Genomic DNA, 13,109 nt, shown 5'->3' with positions numbered 1-13,109 from the left:
TAACAAACCCTAGACTTTTTGGCATCTGTTGATGAATATAGTTATACAATGGTGGTTCTTATGAACTAATTGTTCTAGACTTCTTACTTGATATAGCTTGTTACAGGGTCGTGAGTAGGAGCTTAGTTTTTGCCTAGGTATAGGCCCTTGGATTGCATGGTTTATTTGCTACACTAACAATTGCATAAAGATAATCAAACACTCGGCTCTGGCTACCTGAAAACCACTCCAACACTGACCGTATAATAATGCATTGAACATATTACTTAACTAGCAATTCAGCCGCTAGATTACCCCAAATATATGTGTATGTGCGTGGGTGTGTACTATCTAATAAGATTGCAGAAAATTTATTATATCATTTTTAACTTATGGAGAACAAGATTTGTCCTTACACCAGAATTTTCCTCATAAAAATTCAATAAATATTTTTTAAAGCAAACAATGTCTTGGTTTTACAGCTACATAACTCACGGAGAAGCACCAAATTCTAAATGAAGTTGAAGGAACAATATAAAATGGTAAATAATATAATAACCCTGAATATGCAAATCAAAGCCTCTGTGGCCCGTAAAATCTTTGTATAAAGAATCAAAAGTCGCGTGCCTTTCATAACTCTTTGTTTCTTTTTTTTTTTCTTTTTTTCTTTTTTTGGATAACGTCCGGGTATCCCCAACCGGCATCTACCAGGTTACCCTGGGATGCATCACAGCCGGGACTAATCCTCACGCCCCACAGAACCCACCCCAAGACCCTGCAGGGAGGTAAATCGGGATTTGCTCAAGGCAGCACCAATCGATCCGAGCAGCTAACTTGGGTCACAGGCTCAGCCGGGTCGCCCTTGCCACCCGAGCCAGCGCCCGGGGGTATAACTCTTTGTTTCTTGAACAGTACAACAGCGACAAGATAAAAGCATCCACATACCTGTTTGAACGTCAAGACTGATACTGTTTCTACAACACCACTAATATCAGCTTGCTTGACCAGATCAAAGAATGCTGCATATCTTTCTTGCTAGGAATCTCAAATTAGCTGGAACAGTAACACTTGACGTCAGTTTTGCAATTTCTTTTAATTAAACAAACCAAGTACCAAAATATATTCTTCTTTTAAAAAATTTTAAAAGTGAGCAGAAATTTTATTGAAATTAAGAAAAACTCCTAAATGTAGAAACAGATCACTGAAGAAATCTAAATATTCTGAAAATTTATTGAATAAACGAATCTTTAAAATTAAGAGAGACTTTGAAAATAAGAAGCAGATCACCAGAGAAATCTGAATATTCGGAGTTGGAATATCTATTTTCTTTGTTATGCTGATAATTCATCCAGCCTACTGATGAACCAATGCATCGGACGGGAAACTAAATGCATTTAGTAGTTTAAAAAGAAAAAGAACCAAACAAAAGAAATCACAGAACCTGGACAGGAAAGAACAAAAAAAAAAAAAAAAACAGAGGGCGATTACCAGAGTAAAGTGCAGTAGTGACTCAAAAGCAAACGCAGATCCCTAATTGGCTTACAATTTACATTGTCCAATTCTTTGGGGAATCGAATACGCCTCTATTGGCAGTTTCCTGCAGCACCTTCTTGGCATGCGGATCTTTGTTTGTTGATAGGCGATAATAGTTGTTGAAAGCTTTGCTTCTTCATGCACAAAGCCCTAATCGAATACAAAGCTCAATGCCAGTGATGAACAGCCAATACCAGTGGATTCTTACTATTATTCTTAACTCCTTCGCTGGCAAGCTTCGCCTCTTCGGCCATATTGACGATCATCTCGACAGCAGACTCACTTCTTCCCTTCCCAACCATGTCTTCCGACGCCATTTCACTAGCCTTAAGGATGGACGGAGCTCGTCGTAACCCTAAGACTGACAATCAGCTGTCCTCGCCGCAAATTAAACCCGCATTCTAGCGGAGGCTTTCGAGAGGGAGTGAGAGGTATTTTCGTTAGGAATGGGAAAACAAAATTAGAGCCTCTACAGATCTACCCTCCTTACTCCACAATTGCTAGGCGTTTGAGTGTGAGCCGTTATATTTATTCATTTTTATATTTTTCTGACTTGACATTTTTCTCAAATTATTAATTTCTTAAAATTTAAAAACTTATAATATTATAAATCAAATGCGGGGTGTGAATTTAAAATGCAAATTTCAAATATAAATAATATTTTTCTTCTCTATCTCAAGTGTGTCCATACCACTGCGCAATGCATAAGATCTAAATAATGGGATGTTTTTTTTCACATAATTATTTTAATATTATTGAATAATAATTGTTAGGAGATAAATAAATTATTTTTTGTTATTAGATATGTATAAAGGAAAGATTTTTTATTAACAAAGAGAGGTGAGAACCTTCAATTTCACATTTAATTTATTTTATTTTATCGTAGTTTTAATAGACTTTTCCTTTTATTTAAAATATTTATAATTTACTCTTACTTTAATTAATATCAAAATTACACAATTTAATAATAAAATTTTCAAAAAGTGCCTAACAAAAATAACATAAACACAAATACCTCGAATGTCCTAATTAAGCTTTTACTATAATTACGACTCATTTCATGTATATTATACATATATAGCACATTCACATTAAAGAAGTCATTATGAAGTGCGTAATATTAGATCAATGCAAGCATCAATAGAAAAAAAAAAATCAAAACTAGTTCCGAACTATTTCACAATTTTCACCGTCAATATTCTCTCTCTTCCTATTCCATAATTTTCTCTTCCAGTACATGTTTTTTTTTTCCCCCCTATTTTTTCCCCTTTCTTAGTTGACATTCTTTCTATTTTTCTTCTATTGTTCAAGTCAAATTACATGAACCTCTCATAAAGTTTCAAAATTTATAAACCTCCCTTTATATTTTATAAAAAAAAAAAATCAAGATTTTTTAGAGGTGCAAGTATCCCAAAAATAAAACCTTAGAAGAAGTTTGATATTTTTGAAATCTTAAGGTAAGTAGGTGAGATTTAAAATATTAGTGAAGTTTGTATTTTTAATTTTTCAAAATTTTAAGAAAGACTAACATGAGAGAGAGAGAGAGAGAGAGAGAGAGAGAGAGAGGTGGGATTAGAATGATCTAAGATTATTATTTATGTCATGGGCATAGTAATGCAAACATCTGAAAATGTCCCATGATGTTAACAAAAAGGAAAAAGAGAAAAAAAGTTTTCTTTCTTTTTTTAATGAGTCATGGGTCACTACCTCATTAAATGTCAGAAATTGAGGATAATTTGATTTTCTTGTGGCCACCGATGATGGAATTGTCCATATATCCATATACAAATACAAACTGGTTGGCATCTAAGTTGACAAAGGGATAATTCCGTGTATGAATATTAAGAGTTAAATTAAAATTAAAATTAATGTTTATATTATATTACATTTAAATTTATATAGAATCAAATTTAAAATTTAAATTTAAGTTGTGAAATATCAAAGAAATTTTATTATATATATATATATATATATATGTAAGAATCCAAACCGTGATAAATGGGTTTAAATAAATAAGAGAGGGACAAATTGGGGATTTGGCATATTTTGTCGACAAAGCCGGATTTCGTCGATGAAACCTTTGTTCTTCTTGTCAACGAAATTCAAAGACTCGTCGACGAGGAGAAGCTGAGGAGTCTCAGAAAAATCGGCGATCTCAGATTCATTGACGAGGCCATAGATTCGTTGACGAAGTCTGTGAAAGATTCATCGACGAGAACACCATTCCATCGACAAATTCCGATGGGTCAAAGGGCTATAAAAGGAAATTTTCATTACTTCTTCAGTAAGTAACTTAGAAGATATATATCTCTCTCTCTAAAACTCTCCTTACACTCTCTCTCTCTCTAGATTTTTTCGTCGATCGTTACTGGAATCAAGAATCGGAAGTTACCACAATGATCGTGGAAGGATTCTCTACAATTCTACAGATCGGAATCTCGTTTCGGAGATTTTTGGGTTTTGGCAAAAAATCGAGGTAAGGTTCGGTTTTCATTTTTGATCCGGTAGTTTTGTAGGTAACTGTCTTGTAAGCATATTCTGTACTATGACTTGTAGGTTTTGGAACTCGGTTCACTGTTTAGGAGCCTCGGAGTTCAGGATTTGGTATTCAGGGAAAAGGTAAGGGGAACTATGTTTATATTGGTTATTTTTGAAATCGGACTCGGTGGAAATGTGGTCCACGGTCCTGTGTGTGTTTTGGCTACTCATTTGGGGGAATCTAACAAGAAAAACTATGGGTTTTTCATTATTACAATTTTGAGAAAAAGAGGGCGACGAGCTGCATCTCTGGTTTTGTTGGAAAACCGTTGGTATATGTTGATTTATACTGTGATATTGGGAAGATCGTGCCTTGACTTGTTTAAACTATATTTGTTTGAAAAATCATGATTTAGATTACCAAATGGGTGTCGTTTGTTTGATTATATGAGCATGCATATGTGTGTGATATGTTGAAGCTAGTAGGAACGCGGTTCCGAAATTGTTCCAAGTACTAAGAGTGTCTGGCTCTATATCCGAGGGCGTGTGTTTATCGCCTGCCATGTGGGTAAAAGAGTGTCCGGCTCTATATCCGAGGGCGTGTGTTTATCGCCTACCATGTGGGCAAAAGAGTGTCCGGCTCTATATCCGAAGGCGTGTGTTTATCGCCTACCACGTGGGCAAAAGAGTGTCCGGCTCTATGTCCGAGGGCATGTGTTTATCGCTTGCCACGTAGGCAAGAGTGTATGGCTTTATATCTGAGGGCATGAGCCTATTCCGGCAAATCAGGCCGAAGGGTGTAAACCCACCAGTTATGCGCCGGTACGATGTCATGGGAGTAGAGGACTAGTCATGTGTCGGTGGCGCCGTGCTTCGCGGGTTGGCTACGGGCCAACGCCGGATTGTCGCAGACCGGATTCGGGCCGAAGGGTGTAACGACACCAAGATTACTGATCATGTGTATGTATATGTGCGTGTGTGCACTGTGTAAACTAGTACTAGACTACATTTAAGTGCGTGTATGTTGTATCATGATAACACTCAAATGTCACACACCGATATAACATGTGTTCTTCCTTACTGAGAGGTGTCTCACCCCTGCTGTACGTACATTTTTACAGGTCCTTCGAGTAAGCGAAACTAGAATCCTGGTGTAGGGAGCGTAGTGGCTGGTGTACTGCGGTTGGCACTTGGGTGAGTGTTAGGACTGTATTTTGGTGGGTTGCCATTTTGAGATGTATGTGGACACCCATTTGTACGTTTTTTGATAGAGTCATGTTCTGCTCTTATATAGACTCTGATACAGTACTGCATATGTATATATAGAATGACTTTTTTGCTACGTATATGATTGTATTTGGATGTGTTTAGGGTGCTTGGGAACCCCACAGGGTCGGACCCTCATCCATTGTTCTGTATCTCTGGATATTTTTATCGAATACAAGGACAAGTTAGGTTATATATTCACCCTCGGGTTCCATTTCCAGGTTCGGGGCATGACAATATATATATGGATACTTTGTTTGATAGCAATATCACTTTCAACTTGTGCAAGAATTTTGCCTTGATGGATTTGTTTCCCAAAAATAAAAGGATTTAAGTCGGCCTTATAAAAATTAATGTTGTGTGAAAATTAACCATATATATGGATGACATCAATTCCTAAACATTGCTCTTTTTTAACTCACGCATAGGATTTGACTCTTTTTATGATTATAATCATTTATGTATTGATTGATCTATTTTTTTTATATTTAATTAATTAAAAATAAAAATAATATTATTTTGCATTTATCTCTCTCTCTCTCTCTCTCTCTCTCTCTCTCTCGTTGTTGTTGTCAAAGGGCAGGCAGCTAGCGGATTGTTTGGATGTAAGGAATATGAAACCTAGGCTTCTTTGCCTCCACAACAAGTTGAAGATGTGATTGTGTTAACAGCAAATGTACGGATTACTCCTAAGCAAAAAATATGTTTGTTTCTTGGAATGTGATCAATCAATAAAATACTTATATTAGCAAGAAATTTTTTATCACATAACCATAGAGTAGGCATCAAAAAACTTCTAATCATGTAGGACCCACCTCTCAATTGTGTGAAACCTATAACGGTGCATCCCACAATAGACTTCACGTGAAAGATCGTACATTCATGTGTCATGACAAAAGGAGTGGTAAAATGGGTCAACAAATGGGGTTTGAGTCGGGTCATAAACGGGTGGGACTTAAATGGATTGGGTTTGAGTTGACCCATTTACCAATGGGTGAGTAAATCAAAATTAAATCCAAACCCATCTAGTTAATAAATGGGTTATAGACGGGTACTTGTTAAGTACCGTTAAGATATATATATAATATTTATTTTAAGTCTTTTTCTTTAAAATTTCACCAAATATGAGTTAAAACATCTTTTTAAAAAAAACAATATTCATTTATTATTTTCTTATTAATATCTTAACATTTTTGAGTTAATAACACTGATTTATTATTTAATTTATTTTTATCTTTAAGTATTTTCTTTAAAAAAAGTTATTTAAAATTTCAAAAATGGTACTTACAACCTATTTATCATTTTTTTTCTTCCTAAATATTTTTAAAAATGTAATTATACAACTTATATCTTATCTCTATTTGTTTAAAAAAAATAGTGTACATCATACATGCATCAAATATCATAATTTATGCATGTATAAAGAATTTAATTTTTTTATTATAAAAAGTTAAACTGGTGCTCCCATAGGTATCCACTCAAACCTAGCTAACTTATTTATTAATTGGTTGGGTATCCCCAACCTATTGATCTTCCCAATTCAAACTTCAAAAACAGCTCCAAACAAAACCGTCGATGTACCTACATAAAATCGTCGTCGATTTTCCTTCACTGAAAGAAACTGTCGATGTAAATACATCAAACCATCGACGGTTTAAAACACCTCGGGCAACCGAATCCTGGACAAGTCAATTTGTTGACTTTTTGTTCGATTGACCGAACCAATTTGAACGTATCTTCTTCGATCACCTGAACCCATGTCAGAGTGCTTTTCACCAACCTGGGTGCCCGAATGTTCGGGTTCAAAAAGGCCTCGGGCGACCGAAGTGGACCGTTCAGTTAACCAAACTTAGTTTTGGGCACCCAAACCTTGGACAGAATGCTTTGAACTTTGTTCAGCCAACCGACCCTAACTTCGGGCACCTGAACCTTTAAAAATTGATTTTTTGACTGAGTTTATTTGAGCACCCGAACCTCAGACTGGGCACCCGAATCTCTCAGGTTAAATTAATTTTTACTAAAATTAAAAGGGGTAAATTGCAATAATTAGCAAGGATTAACAAATTGATTAGGGCCAAAATTCTCTCAAAATCAAAAATCCCTTTTTAGCCTATACTACTACCAAACACTCATACACTCCATTCTCCTTGATCTTTAAAGTGTCGTGAGTATTTCTAAAGTGATTGTGCTTAATCTTCCTAGCTAGTACTCTCATTTGTTATATTGTTTGGTTGATTTTATTTGAGAGTATAACATTAAGTTCTTCCACCGATTTTATTTGATAAATCTTGTGTGGGAAGACTTAGAAGGTTTTGATTCTTGCATTGTCATTGCAAGACACCTAAACCTATATTTTGTGTGCAAAATCATTTTTCAAAGTTTGCATTCAAACACTCTTTGTGCTTATTTCATTGAAGGAAAATATTTTGAGTTAGTTTGAATATTTAATCAGCATCTTTGAAACCCTAATATGAGATTTGTTATATCTAGTTTCAAAGAAATAGCTTGTTAGAACACTCTTGTGCTTGATTGTTTATAGACATAACTTTGAGTGTTGATTGCACATGTAGAGCACTGAGCTTATGGTTCATACATTCTTGAGGTGCATTGATTAGTGATTGTGCTGAATCGGTACATATCTGCTTGTGTAAGAAATGTTTATTTGTACAAAAATTCCATATTGATTGTATTCCAAGGTGGGCCTAAAGAGGGAGACTAACCCTGTGGACTAATCCCGGATTGGCTTAGACCCGGTTAGGAAAGCTAGGTGCACTATCCTGGTAAGGTGTGGTTAGGTTAAGGTTAGCCCCATTAATTAACCTGGTTGTAATCGATGCCGCTCCACCCGTTAAGTGAGCATTAGTGGAATCCTTGGGTTTGCGAGTTAGAGGTGGGAACGTAGGCAGTATTGGCCGAACCCCAATGACATATCGTGCGTGTTCTTTATATTTTTGCAATTTATTTACTGCACGTGTATGTTTCATTGTGAATGATTGGGTTTATAATTACATAGACAGACCCTAGATTGCACAATACTACTGATCTTATTTAACTTAGGAAGAAATATTTTAAATACCCAATTCACCCCTCCCCCCCCCCCCTCCCCTCTTGGGAATACACCAAAGCTAACAAAACTAATAGGGTCACTCATCACATATGAGTTGCCATTAATGAGAGAGTAAATGATCAAAATAGAATAAAGAAGGTGACTGCTTTGAAAACATCTACTAACATGTCCAGTGATTGTAGTGAACTAGAATCAAGAGATGACATGACTATGCTTACCAGAAAATTCAGTAGGTTCTTCAAAAAGAATAGCAGGTCATACAAAAGGTTCAGAGATTTAGTATCTAAAAAAGGAAGAATCAAGCAAAAGGAAAGAAAAATCAAATGCTCCCACATGCTACAACTATAACAAAGTCGGGCATATCAAACCAAACTACTCGTTGCTGAAAAAGGAATTAAAGAAAAAGAAGAAAGCAATGAAAGTCGGCACATCGTGGAACAAACAAAATAGCAATGATTCAAAATTGACGGTAGTGACTATGAGGTTGCTAACATGTGCTTGATGGTACACAATGATGAGGTATTATCATCCTGTTCCTTATCTTCTTATTATTCTGATAATTTTTAAAATTTTATATATATATATATATATATATATATATATATATGTACATGTATGCATCATACACGTTTCCATGGATGTGTTTTTTTATACGTTTTTTAAAATAAAATTTTAAAATATGAAAATATTTGTCGTGTTTGGGAGATTCGAGTTATGATATATCTTCGGTTTAGTTTTGTGTTGGTTTGAGTAAAATATAATAGAAAATTATACTAAATTTAAGTTATAAAATCTATATTTCTAAACATAATCTTACATTTTTGTTCTTATAATATTTTCTAATAAGATTCACTGAGTGGCGTTACTTGAGTTCTGTATATAAGTAATTTGTGATGATTGCATATAAGGTTGTGAAGTAGCTTATAATGTATTATTTGCTTGCATTTTAATTTTACCCTCAATTTCTAACATTCAATGAGGTAGTAAAAAAGAACATGCACAGGAAGAGAGAAAATATTGACGAAGAAGTGAAAATTGTGAAATAGTTTAAAACTAGTTTTGAAATTTATATTTTTTTTCATTTTTTTGCTATTGATGCTTGCAGTGACCGAATATTACGCACTTCATAATGACTTCTTTAATTTGATTGTGCTATATATGTATAATATGCATGAAATGAGTTCTAATTATAGTAAAAGCTTATGACATTTGAGGTATTAGCATTTGTGTTGTTTTTGTTAGGCACCTTTTGAAATTTTTATTATTAAATTGTGTAATTTTGATGTTAATTAAAGTAAGAGTAAATTATAAATATATGGAATAAAAAGAAAAGTCTATTAAAACTATGATAAAATAAAATAAATTAAATGTTAAATCGAAAGTTTTCACCTCTCTTTGTTAATTAAAAATCTTTCCTTAATTTATACATATCTTATAATAAATAATAATTTATTTATAAGACCTTATGCATTACACAATCGTATGGGCACTCTAGAGATAGAGAAAAAAATATTATTTATATTTGAAATTTGCATTTTAAATTCACACCCCCTTTGTGAGGCATTTGATTCATAATATTATAAGTTTTTTAATTTTTAAATTTTAAGAAATTAATAATTTGAGGAAATTGTCAAGTTAGAAAATATAAAAACGAATAAATATAACTGCTCCCACTCAAAAGCCTAGCAATTATGAGAGTAGAATTTTAGGGGCTCTAATTTTGTTTTCCCATTCCTAACTGTTGAGATTATTGGTGTGGAGTTGCCAACAGCCGCACCAGCCCAGCTGCCAACTTGGACGTTGAAGACCGGCGACCACCTACTCTGCATACAATGCTGAAAACTGCAGCCTCCATCTTTGATTTTTTCCCTTCCCTGTGTATATATATATATATGAGGGTGGTGCTATGTATGTAGTGTGCGTATGTAGAGTGTTGCAGTGTGCTGAGAGAGGTGTGAGAGAGGTGTGTTATAGTTAGCTGAGAGAGGCAGAGAGAAGAGTGAGAGCTACAGAGAGAGTTGAGCAGTGTGGCTCCTCTTGTATTTTCTTCTCCCAGTATAATGCAGTGGTGTGTGCTCCGTGGACGTAGGTCGATTCGACCGAACCACGTAAATCTGGTGTTCCAATGTGGATGTGTTTGTTTCTTTCTTCGTGTGTGATTGTTGCTCCAGGATTATCCCCAACAATTGGTATTAGAGCTTGATTGGAGTAGAATCGCCAGATCGGAGAAAAATTCCCGGATTTTGAGCCTCTGTTCAGTAGCTCAAAATTTAATTTTGAGGCTACCATCTAACTCCTCTCGCCGAGACAAAGCCAACGGCTGTAACCGGAGCTCGAACAAAGCTCGCATGACCCCGCACGCGCCGCCAACCTAGAGGGGACGTTTCCACGTGCCCAGAAGCGCCTTCATGCGCTGAAAGAGACTCGGCTGGTTCCCGCACGCGCGGCCACGCGCTGGAGAACGGATGGAGGTTGAAGATGAGTGACGTCAGCACCACATCACCAGTCCATGTCAGCGCACGTCAGCCGAGACCCGCACCCAGTCAGCACACAGCAAGCCACCACGTGGTGCCGAGCAAGCGGCCAGTCAGCAGCAGCGTCACCGCCACGTTAATAGCCGAGACAACCGCCACGCCAACCCAGGCCCACGCCACATCAGCACCACATCATCAGGTGGGTCCCACAGTCACTCACCAGTAAGTGGGCCCCATAGTGCCATGTCAACAAACGACGCATTAACGGCGTTACTAACGCTGTCAGGGAATATTCCGTCCGTGAGAGGAATATTACATTAAAGTTGACCAAGTTTGACCAAAAGTTTGACCGGGCTTTTCGAAGCCATTTCGGGTCCGTTTTTCAAGCGACTTAAGCCATTTCTAGGGTTTTCAGCCGTTCTGGATCCAACCGCGCTGTCTGTTTGAGCTAATTACATCTCTAGATCAGTGAATCAAGATGTCGAAGGAAAAGTGCTCTTGGATCGAGATGTTTGACGGCACGAACTTCGGTTTCTAGAAAATGCAGATCGAGAACTATTTGTTTGGTAAGGAGTTGCACTTACCACTGATGGAGAAGCCATAATCCACGAAGGAGAGCGAGTGGGAGTTTCTTGATCGAAAAGCCCTCGAAGCCATTAGAATGATGTTGTCAAAGTATATGGCATTCAATATCAAGCATATAACATCCACCAAGTCTCTGATAGATGCGCTTTCTAATATATACGAGCAGCCTTTAGCCGCAAATAAGGTATATCTCATGAAAAGACTATTTACGATGAGCATGTCTGCAGGTGATAGTTTTAGCAAACATTTGAATAACTTCAATGAGTTATCTGATCAACTCGCCTCAGTCGAGATAACGTTTGATAATGAGATTCGAGCCCTACTGATTCTCAGTCAGTTGCCTGAAAGTTGGAATGGTGTCGTTACTGCCATCAATAGTTCCGCAAGAAAATCGAAGCTTGTATACGATGAAGTCGTCAGCGTGATTTTGACGGAGGAAATAAGAATGCAATCGAACCATGGCTCCACTTCGAGTTCAGCCTTGAACATAGAGAGTTGAGGTAGAGGAAACAGGCATGGATGATCAAACAACCGTGACAGATCTAGGCCTAGGCGGTCTAAATCCATAAATCCCAGAGGTACTCAGGACACAGGTTCCCAGAACACAAAAATTATTGAGTACTGGAACTGTGGAAAAACTGGTCATTACAAAAATTAGTGCAGAAGTCAGAAGAAAGAGATGAGGGCAAAGATAGAAGCAAATATTGCTTCCGAAAATGATGATTTGTTGATCTGCTCTTTGGAGAGCAAAAAGGAGTCTTGGGTGCTAGACTCTGGAGCTTCATTCCATGCCACTTGCAGTAGAGATTGCCTGGAGGAGTATACATCAAGTAATTTCAGTAAAGTATATCTAGGCAATGATCAACCTTGCGACATTGCCGGTAAGGGGACAGTAAAGATCAAAATGAATGGGTTAGTATGGAAACTGAAAGGTGTCAGGTATATTCCAGACCTAAGGAAGAATTTGATCTCAGTAGGTCAATTGGCAGATGAAGGTTATAACACATCTTTCATTGGTGATGAATGGAAGATTTCGAAGGGTGCATTGACAATTGCTCAAGGTAAGAAAAGTGGTACTCTTTATGTAACTCCTGATACATGTATGTCTACTACAGTTGCTACAGGAAATAATGATAGCAACCTATGGCATCAACGAATCGGACACCTGAGTGAGAAGGGACTCAGGGTGATGCACTCAAAGGGTAAGTTGAGTGATTTACAGTCGGTAAAGATTGACACATGTGAGGATTGCATATTTGGGAAACAGAAGAGAATCAGTTTCCTAACAAACATCAGTACCCCGAAGAAGGAAAAACTTGAGCTAGTCCATTCAAATGTATGGGGACCAACAACCATTTCGTTTACAGGAGGAAAGCATTACTTCGTCACATTTATCGATGATCATTCACGAAAGGTATAGGTTTACTTCCTGAAGTATAAATCTGATGTTTTCGATGCTTTTAAAAATTGGAAATCGATGGTAGAAAATGAAACTGGTTTGAAAATCAAAAGGTTGAGAACTGATAACGGTGGAGAGTATGTTGATACCGAGTTCAAGAAATTCTGCTATGAGCATGGTATCAGAATGGAAAGGACTGTGCCAGGTACGCCTCAACACAACGGCGTAACTGAGCAGATGAATAGAACATTGACAGAAAAATCTAGAAGCATGCGTATGCAGTCAGGCTTGCCAAAGATGTTTTGGGCAGATGTAGTCAACACAGCAA

The 13,109-nt window shown here is 36.7% G+C and overlaps 1 long non-coding RNA gene across 1 annotated transcript; it reads right to left on the bottom strand.

Moving 5' to 3' along the window:
* Positions 1-419: 419 nt before the first annotated feature.
* On the bottom strand, positions 420-2,014 carry LOC131144411 (uncharacterized). Its single transcript, XR_009133815.1, has 2 exons — positions 1,468-2,014; positions 420-1,032 (listed from the first exon to the last, which is right to left on the bottom strand). It is a non-coding gene; the product is annotated as an uncharacterized LOC131144411 (long non-coding RNA).
* Positions 2,015-13,109: the final 11,095 nt, after the last annotated feature.

The sequence above is a fragment of the Malania oleifera genome, chromosome 12 (assembly GCF_029873635.1).
Source record: "Malania oleifera isolate guangnan ecotype guangnan chromosome 12, ASM2987363v1, whole genome shotgun sequence".
Lineage (NCBI taxonomy): Eukaryota > Viridiplantae > Streptophyta > Magnoliopsida > Santalales > Ximeniaceae > Malania > Malania oleifera.
The sequence above is the reverse complement of the archived record's forward strand: the minus strand, read 5'-3'. Positions and strand labels throughout refer to the sequence as shown.